At 46.3% G+C, this 19,769-nt stretch overlaps 1 pseudogene; it reads left to right on the forward strand.

Annotated features, from left to right (window-relative positions):
- The first annotated feature begins 16,172 nt into the window (after positions 1 to 16,172).
- LOC130194791 (gastrula zinc finger protein XlCGF8.2DB-like) overlaps positions 16,173 to 19,769 on the forward strand; it is a 36,575-nt pseudogene continuing 32,978 nt past the window's right edge.

Below are 19,769 nucleotides of genomic sequence, written 5' to 3' on the forward strand. Positions count from 1 at the left end.
TATAACAGAGGACTCCTGGTCTAACTTTAGTCCGTCCCAGATTGATCATCTTGTTGACAGTGCCATAGGCTCTCTGAGAATGACACTGGACTCGATAGCCCTCTGAAGAAGAAGACAGTGAGGAAGAGGAGGTTTGCTCCTGGTATAACCCTCAGACCCGCAAACTGAAGCAAGCGTCACGAAAGCTTGAGCATATGGCGTTCAACTAATCTCGAAGAATCCCGCTTAGTTTGGCGAGATAGTCTTAAAACTTATAAGAAGGCCCTCCGTAATGCCAGAGCAGCCTATTACTCATCAGTAATAGAAAAAAATAAGAACAACCCCAGGTTTCTCTTCAGCACTGTAGCCAGGCTGACAGAGAGTCACAGCTCTGTGGAGCCGAGCATTCCTATAGACCTCAGTGGTAATGACTTTATGAACTTCTTTAATGAAAAGATTTTAACTATTAGGGACAAGATTAATAATCTCTTGCCCTTAACCAGTGCCAATCTGTCCTTAAGTGGAATGGCCTTGGAAACCGCTGTATGCCCTGGTGTATATTTGGAGGGCTTTTCTCCCATCAACCGTAAGCAATTATCTTCAACGGTTTCTACTTCGAACACGTCTACCTGTCTCTTGGACCCCATCCCGACGAGGCTGCTTAAAGACGTTCTGCCTTTAATTGGCAGCTCTCTATTAGATATTATCAATGTGTCTCTGCTAACAGGCCACGTACCACACTCCTTCAAAGTGGCTGGGGCGGCTTTAGCTCAGTGGGGTAAGAGGGCCGTTCTGCAACCGCAGGGTTGTGGGATCGATCCCCGCTCTCCCTATTAGTTGCAAGTCGAAGTGTCCTTGAGCAAGGCACTGAACCCCCAGTTGCTTCCCGGGCGCTTCACCGCAGCCCACTGCTCCTTAATAACTAAGGATGGGTTAAATGCAGAGAACTAATTTCCCCTTGGGGATTAATAAAAGTGTATATTCTATTCTATTCTTATTAAACCTCTCCTGAAGAAGCCCACTCTGGATCCAGAGGTGTTGGCTAACTACAGACCGATCTCTAACCTCCCCTTCCTCTCCAAGATCCTTGAGAAAGTGGTCGCAAATCAGTTGTGCGACTTTCTACATCATAATAGTTTATTTGAGAAATTTCAATCAGGATTTAGAAAACACCACAGCACCGAGACAGCACTGGTGAAAATTACAAATGACCTCTTAATGGCAGCAGATAAAGGACTCCTCTCTGTCCTGGTCTTGTTAGACCTTAGTGCTGCATTCGACACCATTGACCATGACATCCTGTTACAGAGACTGGAGCAGTCGATTGGCATTTCAGGCACGGCACTAATTTGGTTTAAATCCTATTTATCAGATCGATCTCAATTTGTATTTGTAAACGATGACGCCTCGATAACCACCAACGTTAATCACGGAGTTCCACAAGGTTCTGTGCTTGGGCCAATTTTATTTACCTTATACATGCTTCCTTTGGGCAATATTATCAGGAAACACTCCATACACTTTCATTGTTATGCAGATGATACTCAACTATATTTATCGATAAAACCAGAGGAGAGCAACCAACTCTGTAAAATTCAAGCATGTCTTAAAGACATAAAAACATGGATGACCTGCAACTTCTTGATGTTAAACTCAGACAAAACCGAAGTAATTTTAATCGGCCCTGAGCACCTCAGAAATCAATTATCTGGTGATGTGGTTTCTGTAGACGGCATTGCCCTAGCATCCAACACCACTGTAAAGAATCTTGGCGTTATCTTTGATCGGGACTTGTCCTTTAACTCCCACGTAAAGCAAATCTCAAGGACTGCATTCTTTCATCTGCGTAATATTTCAAAAATCAGGCACATCTTGTCTCAAAAAGATGCAGAAAAATTGGTTCACGCGTTCGTTACTTCGAGACTGGATTACTGCAACTCCTTATTAGCAGGCTGCTCCAATATATCTCTTAGGTCTCTCCAGTTGATCCAGAATGCTGCAGCTCGTGTTCTCACTAAAACTAAGAAAAGAGATCACATCACTCCTGCACTAGCTGCTCTGCACTGGCTCCCAGTAAAATCAAGAATCACTTTTAAAATTCTTCTCTTAATGTACAAAGCCTTGATTGGTGATGCACCATCATATCTTAAGGAGCTTGTAGTACCATATTGCCCCACTAGAGAGCTACGCTCACTAAATGCGGGACTACTTGTAGTTCCTAGAGTCTTAAAAAGTAGAATGGGAGCCAGAGCCTTTAGTTATCAAGCTCCTCTTTTATGGAACCAGCTTCCAATTTCAGTCCGGAAGGCAGACACAGTCACCTCGTTTAAGAGTAGACTTAAGACTTTCCTCTTTGACAGAGCTTATAGTCAGGGCTGAATCAGGTTTGCCCTGGTCCAGCCCCTTGATATGCTGCTATAGGCTTATAGCTGCCGGGGGACGTTTTAGGATGCACTGAGTACCTATCTCCTCTTTTTTCTCTCCTTAAGGATGAATTTTCATCTCTCAATCACACGTTACTAACTCTGCTTTCTCCCCGGAGTCCTTTTGACTTCACGTCTCATGGGGTCATCGGACCCTATGAGACGGCATAGATCCTATCTGCCTGATGGATCATCGAGGTCTGGGTCGTGGAATTCCTGCTCCTGACTACGCCACTGTCCTGTTGAGACTCCGCCCACTGTTGAGACTCCGCCCACTCCTCCCCACCGCCATCTGCCTGATGGGTCGTGGAATTCCTGCTCCTGACTACGCCACTGTCCTGTTGAGACTCCGCCCACTGTTGAGACTCCGCCCACTCCTCCTCCCCACCCCCATCTGCCTGATGGGTCGTGGAATTCCTGCTCCTGACTATGCCACTGTCCTGTTGAGACTCCGCCCACTGTTGAGACTCCGCCCACTCCTCCTCCCCACCGCCATCTGCCTGATGGATCGTGGAATATGCCTACTATGAACTATTCATACACTCTGTCATATTCATTGAATGTATTTTAACTCTAAATCTGTCCTTCTGTACACATTACATCTATTGCATCTGTCCATCCTGGAGAGGGATCCTCCTATGTTGCTCTCCTGAAGGTTTCTTCCCTTTTTCCCCCCCTGAAGGGTTATTTGGGAGTTTTTCCTGGTCCGATGTGAGGTTTTGGGGCAGGGATGTCGATGTGTACAGATTGTAAAGCACTCCGAGACAAATTTGTAATTTGTGAAATTGGGCTATACAAATAAACTGAATTGAATTGAATTGAATTACCCAGATACAACAGATATGTTTTTTTCTTATTGGCTATTGTGTAGCCCATTTTTTGGGGGGCATCGGCTGATAAGCGGCACCTCACAGCAGAACTCCAGGGGAGCGCTTGATTTCAAAGCCTTGTCCAGCTATTTACTGACGTTAGTTATGTTTAGAGAATAGAGAGAGGGAAAAGAGAGGGAGATAGAGAAGAGAGAGAAATGAGAGAGAGATAGAATTCTTATTCCGTTCTATTTCACGGGCTAGTCTAGGATTTGCGTGGCCAGACTGAAAAAAAAATCATAAGGCCTCTCTTGTTCAGAGGGCCGGGCCAAATGTGGAGCCGGGCCTTATCCGGCCCGCGGGCCTTAGTTTGAGGACCACTGCTCTTGGCTGTTGATGTCTATCAATATCGCTCATTTTGAAAATGACGTAAGAGGGCAATACTGATCCGTATCAGACCAGCGAGGAGGGCAATACGTGGCTGGCATGACGACCCATTAGCCAATCAGAACGCTTGTACTGTTGTTGCTATATAATAATTCATCTTTAATCATAAAGAAAATGTAAGCTAGTGGTCTGATGCTGCCCAGAGGAAACGCAGGTCGAGGACAGCATCATCAGTGTATTGATGCTAATGCTTCAACTCTGTCAGAATTTCTTTTTGGCATTGGGTGCCCTTTTTTTTGGTTTGAGCACCTGCCCCCCAAAATGTCTGTGCACGTGCCTGCCAAACAGCCTGCAAATCTGCTGTGGGAGGCTCAACCAGAGGTGGTCAGGTCGCTGTTGCAGAAGTGGCCTACGGTGTGGACGGAGTCCACTGGGGCCACCGAAGTTATAAAACACAAGATCTGGGCAGATGAGCTGCCAGTCCGAAATAGAGCCTACCGAGTGTCACCGCAGAAGCAGACTGTTATTGAAGAACAACATTAAAAAAGCCATCCTCTTCTGCATGGGCCTCATTTGTAGTCTTAACCCCACGGAAAGATGTGACATCCCGTTTCTGTGTGGACGACAGGGGAGTTAATGTAAAAACCCACCATGATGCCTATCCAATTCCGCTGGTCCATGAAATTCTGGAGTCCTTGCAGGGGGCCCAGTACTTTAGCGCCCTGGATCTCCACAGTGGATACTGGCAGGTGGCGATGGATGTGGAGAGCAAGCAAAAGACCGCCATGATCACCCATCTCGGCCTATTCCAATTCAAGGTCATGCCATTTGGTTTGCGTTATGCGGGTGCCACCTTCCAGAGGTTGATGGAAAGAGTCCTGGGAGAGTTGAAGGGCAAGATCTGCTTTGTCTACATAGACAATATTATTGTCTTTTCTCAGACTCATGAGCAACACTTGCAGGATCTCGATTCAGTGTTTCAGAAGCTCCACCAGGCTCACCTAACCCTTAATATAAAGAAATGCCATCTTCTCCAGACCCAACTCGACTTTTTTGGGCATGTTGGCTCCAGAAAAGGCGTGGAAGTTGACCCCACAAAGGTCCATGCCATCACCGACTATCCAGCCCCCACAGATCTGAAAAGTCTCTAACGGTTCCTGGGTCTAGTGGGCTGGTACCACAAGTTTATTCCTAGGTTGGCTGACATTGTGTCCTCACTCAGCAACCTCAAGAAGAAAGAGGTAGCGTGGGAGTGGACGGCTCAATGCCAGGCCGCCTTCGAACAGCTCAAGGATCGGTTGCAATCGTCACCGGTGCTGGCTCAACCGAGGCCCAACCTTGCTTTTCAAGTTCACTGTGACGCTAGTGGGGCGGGGCTTGGAGCTGAGGTATTCCATCTCAGAGCAGGAATGTCTGGCAGTTGTGTGGGCGGTGGAGAAGTGGCGTCATTCCTTGGAGGGTGAACCGTTTGATGTGTTTACAGACCACAGTGCTCTGGCGTGAGTATTCAATTGTCCCAAAGCATCGTCAAGGCTCACCAGATGGACTCTGCGCCTGCAGGCATTCTCTTTCCGGGTTCATTATAAGAAGGGTTGCTGCAACGTTGTTCCGGATGCGCTGTCCCGCGCACCACCTCCATCACTATTAGGTAGTGTGTCTGGCTGTCGCCAAGTCCCACAGGGCTGATCTACCCAGTTCGCTAAAGGACATTGAAGAGGCTCAGCAGACTGACACCTTGTGCCAAGAGCTTAGTCAGACTGTTTGCCAGCCCACACCTGGCCGCAATCACTACCAACTACAGCAAGGAGTGTTATACCGGGGCGTGCCTTCCAAGTAAGGAGGTTATAACTACCAGTTAGTCGTTCCGGCTGTACTGTCCCCAAAGTTTCTGGCCTTCTTCCATAATAGCCCCTTTGGAGGACATTTAGGACAGATAAAGCTCAGCAAGGCACGGAATCCAGTCCTGATGGTAGTGGTGGACTATTGCTGTAAATGGGTTGAGCTGTTCGCTCTTAGGGATGCCAAGACTCCAAAGGTCTGTCAGATTTGTAAAAATTACATTTTCACCCACTGGGGAGTACCGGCGTACCTGGTTTCTGATCGGGGACACCAATTTACAAGCCAGCTAATGTCTAGCCTGTGTGAGAGCTGAGGAGTGGCGCACAAGCTCACTACGGCATAGAACCCTCAGACCAATCTGACGGAGAGGGTCAAAGGACACTGAAGACCATGATTGCCTCTTTTGTAGGTGTGTTCACAGAGTAGACGCAACGACGTGACTGACTTCAAACACACAGCAACAGCTGCGCTCACTCAATGAGATTTATTCATCAACACTCCAATCACATTAAAGGTACACACCCACATTAACAATCACAGGTGTCAGTATTCAATCAATAAACAAAACAAGACAGAAACATAATACAAGTTGAGAGCACACTTGTTAACACCCCCACTTGCTCTCACATTGTTAATATATGCAACATCATCTTCAAAAAATAAATGCAGCAAACTTCATCAACTTATTCTTGGTTGCAGGCTTTGTCAATATATCTGCTACCATCTCATCAGTTGGACAATACTCTAACACAGGGGTACTCAACTTCAGAGGCCAAGAGGGCCACATTTAAACCACAACAGGTGCAAAGGGCCACAAATTATTATTAACATATATTTGTACCATTTTATTCACTGTATTTATTACTACCTAATTTTCACACGATTTTGGTTGGCTAATTATAATTCAGGGTTTTTCCTGGGTCAAAATGGGTCTTCGGTGCTCCCAAAAAATGTTTTTGCCCGCTGTGCGCGCACCGTCTGTTCGTGCAGGTCGGGCTGTTGAGTGAATGATCAGCAGCTGGCCGCTCGGTCCATTCGCGCACCTCACAGTTGCGTATTGATCAGACAAGAAGACACGCTTATCAACTCCAGTGTTTCCCCTACCATTAGAACAGGGTGGAATCTCCACCCGCCACTCTGTAATTTTCGTCTACCCCCCCCGTCAACAATTCTCACCCCCCCCCCCGTCCCCCCCCCGTCAACAACTCATCTCGGCTCGTGCGCGCCAGAGCTCCGATGCCGGCGCGCGCCCTAGTCCCGCCCCCCTGAAGCTGTAAACCTAGGGGAAACACTGAACTCGATTACGATTGATCAAAACAGAACGAGGGTTCGGTTGTAGCCTCCTTGAAACATACTATTGAGAACATATTCGCTGACATGCACCTGATGAACACAGTTTTTTTTTTTTTTTCCATCGCAGACTTTTTTTTGCCTTAGGCGCTCGGGATTTGTCATAGGCGCTCGGGAAAACGGCTTAGGCGCGCGCCCAAATTTTCTCTATGCAGGAAAAACCCTGATAATTATTATGCATTTATAACCAGGCATGTCGGGGGCCACAAAATAAGCATTGCTTTTGCAGTGGCTGCACCACAGTTTGCGCTGACAAACGCGGGCAATGTGTCCTTTCAGGCCACACCTATAGCACACCACATCCGCTGCAGCCCGTTCAGCTCCACGTTCAGTTGGGCCTGCACTGTCGGGTCTCGCAGCCCTTTGTCGCGCCCGCACCGTCATTACATTGTCTTCAGCGACTGGGGCACGCATCTTTTCGATGTCATCGTAACTTCTCAGCTTTGTTTTGAATTCGGCAAACCTCATTGTCTCATCCGATTGCGTTACATGGATGGAAAAAGGTTTAAAAGTCTCAGGAAGCCCCTTCAGAACCATAGCTACCAGCAGTCCGTCACTCAAAGTCTCTCCAGCATTTCGTAATGCCGTGATAGCGGTTTCCGCACGAATAACATATTCCGTCACACTCTCGCTGCTTGATTTTTGAAGCGAGGTCAGCTCAGTATACAGGCTTATTACTCGTGGCGTTCCTTTACCTGCATAATAGTCTCTCAAAATCTTTAGCGCTGCACGCCCATCATCGGCTGCCTCTCGCATTACTAGCGATAAACTTTTGTCATCCAAGAATTGAATCAATTCAGCATATGCCTCAGCATTTGAGGCCACTTCCTCCTCTGTCTCCACACCCTCGGGCTCCGTAGTAATAGAATAGAATAGAATAGAATAGAATAGAATCAGCTTTAATGGCCATGTAGGTTTGCACATACATGGAATTTGACTCCGGTTACACTTTGCTCTTCCGTACTTATACACACACACAATATACAATAAGCGGGATAAATATAAAAAAGACATTAAAGACAGTAGTCAAAAAGTGCAGATGGAAGAGTCTGATTAATTGTTCATCATGGTGACGGCCAGTGGAAAGAAGCTATTTCTGTGTCTGGTGGTTTTGGCGTACAGTGCTCTGTAGCGCCTACCAGAGGGCAGGAGTTGGAACAGCTTGTGTCCAGGGTGTGAAGGGTCTGCAGTGATCTTTCCTGCCCGCTTCCTGACTCTGGCGGTGTACAAGTCCAGAATGGAGGGGAGGCTGGAACCAATGGTTCTTTCTGCAGACCTGACGATCCGCTGTAGTCTGACTCTGTCCTGTTTGGTGGCCGATCCAAACCACACAGTGATGGAAGAGCAGAGGACAGACTGGATGATGGCGGAGTAAAAAAGGATCAGCAGCTCCTGAGGCAGGTTGAACTTCCTGAGCTGGCGCAGAAAGTACAGCCTCTGCTGGGCCTTTTTGCGGATGGTGTTAATGTTGGAGGCCCACTTCAGGTCCCGGGAGATTGTGCATCCCAGAAACTTGAAGGTCTCCACCGCAGGAACAGTGCTATTTTGAATGGTGAGCGGGGATAGTGTTGGGGGGCTCCTCCTGAAGTCCACTGTCATCTCCACAGTCTTGAGCTTGTTCAACTCCAGGTGGTTCTGTCCACACCAGAGGACCAGCCGTTCAACCTCCCGTCTGTACGCAGACTCGTCACCGTTCCTGATGAGGCCGATGACCGTTGTGTTGTCTGCGAACTTCAAGAGCTTAACAGACGGGTCCTCTGAGGTGCAGTCGTTGGTGTAGAGGGAGAAGAGCAGTGGAGAGCACACATCCTGGGGCGCCAGTGCTTATGGTCCGGGTGCTGGATGTGGTTTTTCCCAGCCTCACCTGCTGCGTCCTGTCTGTCAGGAAGTTTGTGATCCACCGGCAGGTGGGGCTGGCAGCGAGCTGGGAGAGTTTGGGTTGTAGAACCTCCGGGATGATCGTGTTGAATGCAGAGCTGAAGTCCACAAACAGAACCCTTGCATATGTCCCTGGGGAGTCGAGGTGTTGCAGTAAATGGTGCAGTCCCATATTTATTGCGTCATCCACCGACCTGTTTGCACGGCAGGCAAACTGCAGGGGGTCCAGCAGGGGCCCTGTGACGTCCTTCAGGTGGGTCAACACCAGCCTCTCAAAGGACTTCATGACCACAGACGTCAGGGCGATGGGTCTGTAGTCATTTAATCCTGTGATGGAGGATTTCTTGGGCACCGGGATGATCAAGGAGCGCTTGAAGCAGGAAGGGACTTCGCACAGCTCCAGTGATCGGTTGAAGATCTCCGTTGAAGATGGGGGACAGCTGGTCAGCACAGACTTTCAGGCAGGAGGGGGACACGCCGTCTGGGCCCGGAGCCTTCCTGATCTTCTGCCTCTGAAAGAGCCGACCCACATCCTCTTCGCAGATCCTCAGTGCCGGTGGGGGGTAATAATCCCTTTCAGCCCTTGGAGCCGGAGGTGGCCCAAAAACTTAGTTTCCCAGAGTTCGTAATTCTTTTCATCCCCGTCAAACACAAGCCGCGACCAGCGACCGCTATATTCTCCTGATCTTCTAGTGTTACTCATGGTGCTATACTTCAGCACGCTAACGCGGTGTATCTTGAATAACTTACTCTGGGCCCATAACCTGTTCACAGAGTAGACGCAACAACGTGACTGACTTCAAACACACAGCAACAGCTGCGCTCACTCAATGAGATTTATTCATCAACACTCCAATCACATTACAGGTACATGCCCACATTAACAATCACAGGTGTCAGTATTCAATCAATAAACAAAACAAGACAGAAACATAATACAAGTTGAGAGCACACTTGTTAACAAGGTGACCACCATCATGATTAGGACCGGTGGTTGCCTGAGTTCCGTTTGGCTAGCAACTCAGCGGTGCATGAGACCACTGGCGTGACTCCTGCAATGTTGGCCCTGGGCCGTGAAGTTAAAGGCCCGCTGGATCGTCTCGTGCAGCAGACCGCAACACCTCTACATAACACACATTACACACACTCGCCGCAGATGATAAAAGAGATTGAAAGACATGTTGGTGTGGCCAAAGCCATCTTTCCCCTCAGGATTAAGTTATAAGGGATAATTGTTACACTTTGTTTTTATTGATTACCTCTGCTATGCCCATGATTATTTTCAGTATGATTTAATGTGCAGATATTGAGTTAATCAAAGTTAAATTCACCTTATAATAATGATATTCATAATTTTAAAAGTGTATATGATAAAGATATATAATGTACAATTTCTTGTTAGAGAGCTCATGCTATCTCCATGGTCATTTTCAAAGATTATATTAAACTTCCAATAGATTTCTGTTGAAGTGGATCTAGTTACTCTTCTGTTTTTTTGAGTACATTTTAGTGTGATGGTGTCAAGTTACGGCTCCAATTTAGCGCACTTCCCCACTTGATAGGGATTGGTTCATCTACCCGGATTTAAACTGGGTTTCACTCTGAATGACCACAACTTTTCCTTTTTTCTTTCTCCTTTTATTTTGGAGTTAAGAGATTTCAGTCATTTCCGTTCGTTCCATATGACAACGAAAGAGGTGAAAAATCTTGACAGAAAAACAGAAAACCCCACATTTCAAATATGCCAGCAGAAAACACGCTTTTCCATTTGCACCCGTGCATTCTGCATGAGCACACAACCTGCATTCACCACCTACAGATCCCCAGCTGTGCTTCCACTAACATATAAAACGTAAACAATATAACACGACATCAGACAATCAACCTTAGAAAACTCAACCCTTCAACCCCAACGACATTTGTCCACAAACAATTCACCCCTGCACATGTGAGCGCGTTACGGAGCCCGATGACGTCGCTGACGCTCCCGCACTGGCAGTGAAAGTGAAAGTCAAACAGTCGCTCAGCGTTCAGAGTTTGCCTCCCTTACCGGCTGCCTCTCCGGACTTGTAGATGCCCGTTCTCATTCCGCAGATCGTCTGCTACGTACTCTCCTATTTCCTCGCGGCGTTTGTTTACCACCCCCTTAAGTGCGCCCCGTGGTTATTTCCGGTCTATAAGCCTCCGCCCCGTTTCCCAATTTCCTTTTTATTTTACAATTATCTCTCATTATTCCTACGTGCTTTGTTTCCATCCCAATTATATATATCCTTATTTACATGTTTTCATTTCTATTTATAAATTCCGGAAAGAAAATCTAACCACGTTTGACTTGACACCTCCCACTCGATCTCCCCATGGAACCACTGTGGAGATCGCCAACTTTAAAGGCAAACTTTGTAATCCCAGATTAGTTCTCATCTTCTGGAGATGTTGTCCTGTCCTTCAGCAGGTAGTAAGACAACCAGCCGCCTGACGTCTCTGTGAAGGATGGCAGCCTGGATCTTCCCGTTCTGCTTGCTCACGGTCGGATGACTTGCTCTTGCTTCCCTTGTTGGTCTTGTCACAGGAACATTGTAGCTTGGGAAGATTCTGACGTTGACGTCCCTCACGATGCCTTTACTGTCTGGATTCGTACTGATGACCCTTCCAAGCTTGAATTGCCCCCTTAGCGCATTTTGGTCACTTAGCCAGACAACGTCCCCAACAGCAACATTTCTTTCTGGAGTATGCCACTTGCTCCTCACGAATAAGTTGGGACCAGCAAGTTGGCTCCAATGTTTCCAGAACTTGGTCACCTCTGACTGCATTGCTCTTAGTCTTTTGTAGGGGTAACAAGCAAAGTCAAATGTTTGGACATCCCCATTTTGAGATGGCCGCCCAAGAAGGAGCGTGTTGGGTGTGATATACTGGATACAGTCTTCCCGGCTCTGTACTCTGGCGTCAATTGGGCGCTCATTTGCCAGGTTGGCTGCTATGTGAAGAGTTGTCTGGAACTCACTGTGTGTGAGCTCCGACCCCTTTCACAGAATCTGGAGTGCTCTCTTTACGATGCGTACAGCAGCTTCTGCAGCACCATTTCTGTGTGGAGAGTCGGCTGGGTGGATTTTCCACATCCATACTCAGAACCCATTTTTTGCTGCGTTCTCCTGCAAGGCTGGTTTGTTCAAGCCATCCAGAAATCTGTAAAGCTCCTTCAAGACTTGTTTTGCTCCAATGAAATTGGTGCCTGGATCTGACCAGATCTTCCTTGGATGTCCCCTGATCGCCTTGAACCTTTGGTAGGCCATCAGGAATCCTTCTGTTGATAGTGTGTTTACCAATTCTGTGTGGATAGCTCTGCTGGCCATGCAGCAGAAGATCACCCCCCAGACTTTTAGTCTTACTCTCTTCTTCACATCATCTTTGACTTGGTACGGTCCAAAGAGGTCTATGGTCGTGAACTTGAATGGTGCAGCAGGGTCTGTTCGTTCCGGCGGCAAGTCACACATTACTTGTTGACATTTCCTTGCCTTTGCCTTTTTGCAGATTATGCAGCCATCAACAACCTTTTGGGCAATCCTTCTTCCTCGTATGACCCATGCCCTCCTTCTCATCTTGAGCAGGGTTCCAGCCACTCCATCATGACTCTCTTGGTGGGTCTCCCGAGCAAGCAGTGTGGACGCCCATGTGTTATAGGGTAAGATAGGGACCCCTACTTGATCTGCTTTGAAGATTTGCACTCGGCCACCGCAAACTAATAGCCCGGAGTCTTCCTCTTTATAGACTACTAGTCTGTCTGTCGTGGTGCTTGGGAAGGTTGTGCCTTCTTGCGCCGCCAGAAAGATGTCTCTCAGGGCATCTTGTCGTTCTTTAACCGAGACGACTCCTGTCGAAGAGACTGCCTCCCACTTTGAGCTCTTTGCGGCTTTATTTTGTCCAATGAACTCTTTTGCAGCTCTCCGCGTGAGGGGATTTGGCATCTGGTCTCTGACTTGTCCTTGGTGAAGGTCGTGGCCGCTTCTCATCTTTTTCTTTCTCTTCGAGAAATTGATTGTGGTCATGACATGGAGCTTGTCCCCTCCTCATCTTGATTTTTACATAGAAAGTCAGTTTTGCAGTATGAAGCGTCCTCATGTACTTCAAGGCACCTCCTGCATGCTCCCAACTTTCTCACTGCAGCCTTCTTCTCTGTTAGCTTTAGCGCACGGAACTGGTTGCAAAAGTAGAGTTTTTTCTTATGCTTTCCATCACCACAGACTACACACCCTAAATGGTCATCTTCTGATTTGGTAGACTTGGTTCTAGCATATCTTGGCTCGGTTCTGGTCTCTCTCCTACTTGGCTCCTCCTCTCTTAGCTGCTCGAGCTGCTCATATATGCTCTCTTGCCCTTTGAGGAATGCCAAGAGACTGTCAAAACGATTCTCTGCTGCCACTGCGTTTCTCCTGTCAGCGACATAGACAAGCCATTCCTTCTTCAGAACTTCTGGAAGTTTACTTTCTATTGATTTCGTCACCAGAGGATTCTTGATTGCACCCGTGTCCCCAAGGTCGCTCAAATCTTGAAGTGCCTTCTCCACAGCCTGGATTAATTCCACTATTTTTCATGGCTGATGACCTACGGCAGCTGGCATTCTCTGCAACTCCTCCACTATGTCAATAGCAATTTTATTTCCATAGCGGTTCTCTAGGACACGGAAAATGTCACCTGCAGTGTTATAGCTGGTCAGGCGAAGGTCTCTTGCGATTTTATCATCAAGACTGTCCAGTAGATGAAACTTTCTCACTTCTCTTGAACCTGTCGGCTCACCTTGCTTCTGGAGCGCTTCCCAGTCCTTTTTCCACCTGTGGAAGTCACATTTATTCCCAGTGAACTTTGGCAGGGCTATAGGTTTCAGTCTGATGGTGGCCGGCGTGGGCCCAAGTGGTCTTTCCCCCTCCTCCTCTTTCCTAGCCTGTATGTAGTCAGCCTTCCTGGAAATCAGCTTGGGAAGGAGGAGCTCCAGCCTCTTCACGCGGCTCTGAAAGTCCTTTTGCTCACTTGGTGGGATCCATCGTTTCCACCGACTGTACACCTCCTTTGCAGTCCTTACCAGTCGTTGCAGGTGGTCGAGCATGAAGTCGTATGCCTCCTGGCTACCATCGGCCTGCACATCAGCAGCACGGTCACCCACTTCCTCTGCTGCCTGCAATGATGTTGACAATTCAACATCGGCGAAGTTATCCCAAAGTGCCTCCTGAATCAGACTTTTGACCTCCTTTAGCTTTCCATCACACTCATTGAAAGTCTTTGCTATGTCGGCTTCCTGCTGTTTAGTTAACACAGCATCTCCACCCTCCAGCTCCGCCTCCAGTTCTGCAATGGATGCGATTTCCACATCTTCATTTGCGCCCATGACTTTCTCAGCTTCTTTTATGACGTTATTGAAACTGTCTCTGAGCTCCTTTTCAGACATGTCCTTGTAGGTCCTGGTAATGCTGTTGACCAGACGTGTAAATAATCTTTTCGCTGTAGTTCGCTCCACCTTGAGTTGCCCAACTGATTTCTCCATAGCTTGATCCGTCATGCTCGAATCCGCTCCGTCGTTGATTCCAGTTGAGAAGGTAAGTACTACCTCAATGCTTTATCTAGTTCCACTTGGCTGTCTTCTTTTCCCAGGATGATTCCAGTTTATTTCTTCTGCTGTTCCAGCTCAAAGCTCCCATATTTCCTCTTCCTGGTTTTCCAGACTTTCCCGTTTTTGGTCCGCGGTTTTTCACTGTCAAGTTACGGCTCCAATTTAGCGCACTTCCCCACTTGATAGGCATTGGTTCATCTACCCGGATTTAAACTGGGTTTCACTCTGAATGACCACAACTTTTCCTTTTTTCTTTCTCCTTTTATTTTGGAGTTAAGAGATTTCAGTCATTTCCGTTCGTTCCATATGACAACGAAAGAGGTGAAAAACCTTGCCAGAGAAACAGAAAACCCCACATTTCAAATATGCCAGCAGAAAACACGCTTTTCCATTTGCACACGTGCATTCTGCATGAGCACACAACCTGCATTCACCACCTACAGCTGTGCTTCCACTAACATATAAAACGTAAACAATATAACACGACATCAGACAATCAACCTTAGAAAACTCAAACCTTTAACCCCAACGACATTTGTCCGCAAACAATTCACCCCTGCACATGTGAGCGCGTTACCGAGCCCGATGACGTCGCTGACGCTCCCGCACTGGCAGTGAAAGTGAAAGTTAAACAGTCGCTCAGCGTTCAGAGTTTGCCTCCCTTACCGGCTGCCTCTCCGGACTTGTAGATGCCCATTCTCATTCCGCAGATCGTCTGCTATGTACTCTCCTATTTCCTCGCGGCGTTTGCTTACCACCCCCTTAAGTGCGCCCCGTGGTTATTTCCGGTCTATAAGCCTCCGCCCCGTTTCCCAATTTCCTTTTTATTTTACAATTATCTCTAATTATTCCTATGTGCTTTGTTTACATCCCATTTATCTATATTCCTATTTACATGTTTTAATTCCTATTTATAAATTCCGGATAGAAAATCTAACCACGTTTGACTTGACAGATAGTGTTATTAAATGTTCATACTGTGATGAAGGTGAGGACTTGGATGCATACCTAGACAGCATGGCTCATCGATCGATGGCGACCACACTGCAAAGGGCTGTGCCAGATTGTCTGTTCAATTTCACAACGGGTTCCTTCCTCTTCCATCTCAATACTGGCAACGTTCGTTCTGTCCTGATGTTTACTAATGTCAGTTATTGTTTTGTATTAAGTGTTTGTAAATGAAGAGCAACAAATACACATTTAGTCAGACTCCTTGAACGTCTCCATTAATGAAAGTTGATATCAGTCACCGTTGTTCATAATGTTCTCCCTGCAGATGTCCAGCAGCAGGTAGCGATTAAAGCAGATGTCCCCCCCGAGGACCCGGACCAGGAGGACCCAGAGCCCCTCCACATAAAAGAGGAGCCGGAGCCCCTCCATATAAAAGAGGAGCCGGAGCCCCTCCACATAAAGGAGGAGCCGAAGCCCCTCCACATAGAAGAGGAGCCGGAGCCCCGCCACAGAGAAGACCTGCAGGATCTCTGGACCCGTCTAGAGGGAGATCAGCTCATTGTGTTGGAGGTGGCCGATATCGTCAAATTCTCAATGACTGCTGTTACTTTCGAGAGTGAAGATGACGAACCTCAGACCTCACAGCTTCATCAAAGCCAGACGGAGAACGACAGAGAGGTGGAGCCTCCAGCCAGCAGCTCAGCTACACCGATACAAACAGAAACTGATGAAGACGACTGTGGGGGATCAGGACCAGACAGGAACCTAAATCCACATCGTCATTCACATTTAAATGCTGATGATGAAGAGGCTTCAGAATCTTCTGAGACTGAAGCCAGTTTTGGTGGTTGGCAAGAAGCTTTGTCAGATTCTGGACCTGAAAGTGTAGATGGGGACAATGTCTGGAAGGAGACCAGGGCACCTGAGTCTGCTGCACATGCCCTGAAATATAAGAAAGCTCTTGTAAGTCATGTGGGATGTAACACTGGCAACAAATCCAATGAATCACTATCAAAAGTGCTCATGAGAAAGAAACCATTCAGTTGTGACGAGTGTGGGCAAAGATTTACACGTCAGGGACATCTGAAGAGCCATATCAGAGTCCACACAGGAGAGAAACCATTCAGTTGTGATGAGTGTGGGGACAGATTTACACGTCAGGGAAGTCTGAAGAGCCATATGAGAGTCCACACAGGAGAGAAACCAATCAGTTGTTACGAGTGTGGGAAAAGATTTGCATTACAGGGAAGTCTGAAGAGACACATGAGAGTCCACACAGGAGAGAAACCAATCGGTTGTGACGAGTGTGGGAAAAGATTTACACGTCAGGGAAGTCTGAAGAAACACATGAGAGTTCACACAGGATAGAATGTGACAAATTCCACATGGAAGTTGTTCTTTTTCTAATGTGTGAATTAAAAAAATAAGTAAAATGTTTTTAATTGTTTCCCATGTCATTTATTTGTAAACGAGATGGAAGACAAAGTGTTTTCTAATCATTTGATGAATCTTTATTAAAAACAATGACAACATACTGAGTGTCTTTGATGGAGGAAACTAAAAACAAACTAAAAACTCTGTACAAATACATCTGTATTTAAAATGCATTTTCCCTGTAAAGTTTTAAAATCTACATAAAGAGACTTTTGCAAGTTCACTTTGTGCTACGGAAACTTTGTTACACTTTCTCTTACAGACCCCATTGTTTTGTATAATTCTCAAGAAATACGTTTCTATGTAACTATAAACTCACAGGAAGTTTCTTGTAAAAGATTTGATGGATAGTTAGCGGGAAAGTAGACACTTTTTAACTTCCTGTACCAATTTGTGTCTTTTGTCACCTAGAAAGCCTTTTATTGTAGTTGTACTATTGGCTAAAGGCAAGCCAATAGTTTCAAATACAGTGGGTACGGAAAGTATTCAGACCCCTTTAAAATGTTCACTCTTTGTTTCAGTGCAGCCATTTACTAAAATCAAAAAAGTAATTAATTGTATGTCTCATTCATGTAACTCAGCTCCATCTTGACAGAAAAAAACAAATGTAGACATTTTTGCAAATTTATTAAAAAATAAAAACTGAAATCTCCCATGGTGCTCAGTCTTCCGAGTCTCAGTGGTGAGTAGAACCTTGGAGCTCTACAGCAGGAGACTTCTTGGGGATGATGCAACACGTGGTCACACCTGGATTTGGGGATCCTGCCGTTCTTCAACAGATCCTCTCCAGCTCCGTCAGGTTGGTGAACGTTGGTGGACGGCCATGTTCAGGTCTCTCAGAGAGGCTCCATGGGGTTCAGGGCTCTGCTGGGCCAGTCCACAAGGGTCAAGAGTTGTTCCCAAGCCAATACTTTGTTCTTTGAGCTGTGTGCTTAGGGTCATAGTCTTGTTGATGGTGAACTTTTGGCCCCGTCTGATGTCAACCAGTCGTCCTCTCCCTGCAGCTGAAGACCTTTCAAACCCTGTATGACTGACCGTCTGTCCGACCGACCGACCATCCATCCGACGGTCCGACCGACCGACTGCCAAATCCATCATGACTGCAAGTCGCTTCCCAATAATTCATATTGTCAAAATGTTGGTCGATCCACCGTCAAGAAGAAGAAGAAGAAGAAGAAGAAGAAGAAGAAGTAGACGACGGGGAGGAATTCGACCAAGTGCACGATAGAACTCGGCCGGCTCTGCTTTTGAGGTTGGCGATGATGGTAATAAAGTGTGATAGGGCTCACACACACACGTCTCTTTCCTCTCGGCCTCTCCTCTCGGCAAAACGACTGGGCCGTCGTCCTTTCCAGCAGTACATGCTACAAAAAGACAGGATAACGTGTACTGTCCCTTTAAGTGATAGAAAAACTGTGTAGAGACCTGTGTTGTTGATCAATGTGTTTCAAATGTTAAAGAGACCGTCAGCGGTGGTGTCTAAAATGAGAGGTACTGGATATTACACGTTCATTAAATGTCCCAGTAAAATGTTTCATGTGAGACAAATGGTGGATGAATCCTTTAATAATATAATATCTCCAACATTATTGCTGTAATGCTACGGTTTGTTGCTCTGTGTTACTGATCTAAAGTGTTGTTGTGTACTTCATGATACTTTGTTTCCCTCCGTGATGATGATGAACGAGCTGCCAAAGCCTCAAGTTGTTTTTGAGGAGCTGCACCATTTATTCAGGAAAAAAAGGCAAAAGAATGCTTTTAAATTACATTTGAAAAGTTGATTAATAATACAAATGTATATGTAGCCCTGATACTATATTTTGATAAGATAGATAATAATAATGTATGTATATAATAATGCAGCCCTGTCCACAATAGGATTTGAGTTTTCTAATTGATTTGGTGATCTGTGTCATTGTTTTCTGGCGTGTGAGACCAACCGCCAATCCAGACTGACTGTCAGGCAGAGGGGCGGGGCCTAAGCGTGAGCTTATTGTTGTGAAGGAGGTGACAGCTACAGCTGTCGAGCTGCGTGGAAGTAATTGTGGGACAACTAAGGGCTGAAGAGTTAGCGCCTGTATTGATCTGCCCCAGGAAGACCGGACTAGCCGAATTAGTGGACTCCTGTGATCCAGGAGACGCGGATGAAGCCCAGCTGGTTCCTGAGGCTGTTGCTCCAAGACCTGCTGTTTTATTCTATCAGACAATCATCATCCGGTTCTTCACTTCCCCCTCCCGACGGGGTCATCAGCCGTTTCTCAATTCCAAGTACACTGAGTACAGACTTGTGTTCTTTTGGAGTCTGGTCTTAGGAGTCCAGACTCCAAAGGACGGGAGGACGGTCTTTCCGCGATTTGATGACGTCACCACATCAGCTGTTCTTGCTCATGAGTTTACTCCAATTATTCGCTGTAAATTATTTGTTACAGTCAAACAAAATATGACAACCCTGCTTTTTATTATTCTTTAAATATAATAATTTTATTTTGACTTGTGTGTGGATATATTTTTTCTATTTATGTATTTATTTATATACACACAATTCTAAATAAAATAATCATATACATATGATTGTATATATATTGTGTAAAAAATAATAACATATATATATATTTTATAAATTTGTAGATCATATATAAATATTCTTTCTCTCCTTATGGATAAACGTTCATCTCTCTTGACACTTTGAGGAGGGCTGTGATGATCAGCTGACACTTTGAAGGAGACGAGGTGGTGCAAGCAACATGGCGGCCCCCCTGCTGCTAGATTAATCGAAACAAACTTTTCCCATCGGACTCAATGAAAAAAGAGAAAAAGAAAGAAAAGTTTCCCCCCCTCACCTGAGATCGATTTCAATTCAAACCGAACTACAATATTTACCGCACTGGACCATCTGGAAGAATATATTGACGAGTGGTTCGGTCGAGTCTGCGTCATGGACGACGAAACAAGCGAACCTGAAAGCGATCCCGAAAAGACTCCCATTTCATACAACAAAAGAGCCCGTACCAGCCCAGGTACAAATCCATCCACTTCACCCAAACCTCCATGCTGCTCTGAGGTAAGCGACATACTCATGTCCATTGAAAATAAACTTTCCGGTTTTGACTCCAGACTTGC

This window comes from Pseudoliparis swirei, chromosome 6 (assembly GCF_029220125.1).
Source record: "Pseudoliparis swirei isolate HS2019 ecotype Mariana Trench chromosome 6, NWPU_hadal_v1, whole genome shotgun sequence".
NCBI lineage: Eukaryota > Metazoa > Chordata > Actinopteri > Perciformes > Liparidae > Pseudoliparis > Pseudoliparis swirei.